The 223-nt window shown below is 41.7% G+C and overlaps 1 protein-coding gene across 1 annotated transcript in view; it reads left to right on the forward strand.

Moving 5' to 3' along the window:
• The window catches only part of LOC119588850, a gene marked incomplete in the record, with an annotated part of 17,740 nt that overhangs the window by 2,208 nt on the left and 15,309 nt on the right, over positions 1 to 223 (forward strand).

The following is a 223-nucleotide window of genomic DNA, read 5'->3' on the forward strand; positions in this document are numbered from 1 at the left end:
CATTCGCACCATTCGTGATTGGAACAGGCTCTCAGCACATATACACAAACAAAGTAGACGCATTTTACCAACTTAACACTAGTACACCTAAGAACACGTGTATAAAACACCTAAGCTTAGCTATCTTCACCCTTGCCTCTCCCAGCACCCCACCATATTAAGCGTAATATATGCTAACACTTAGCACCCTACGCTTCAACCTTGTTGAGATTGAGATATGTTT

The sequence above is a fragment of the Penaeus monodon genome, chromosome 24 (genome assembly GCF_015228065.2).
Source record: "Penaeus monodon isolate SGIC_2016 chromosome 24, NSTDA_Pmon_1, whole genome shotgun sequence".
NCBI classification, from domain to species: Eukaryota; Metazoa; Arthropoda; class Malacostraca; order Decapoda; family Penaeidae; genus Penaeus; species Penaeus monodon.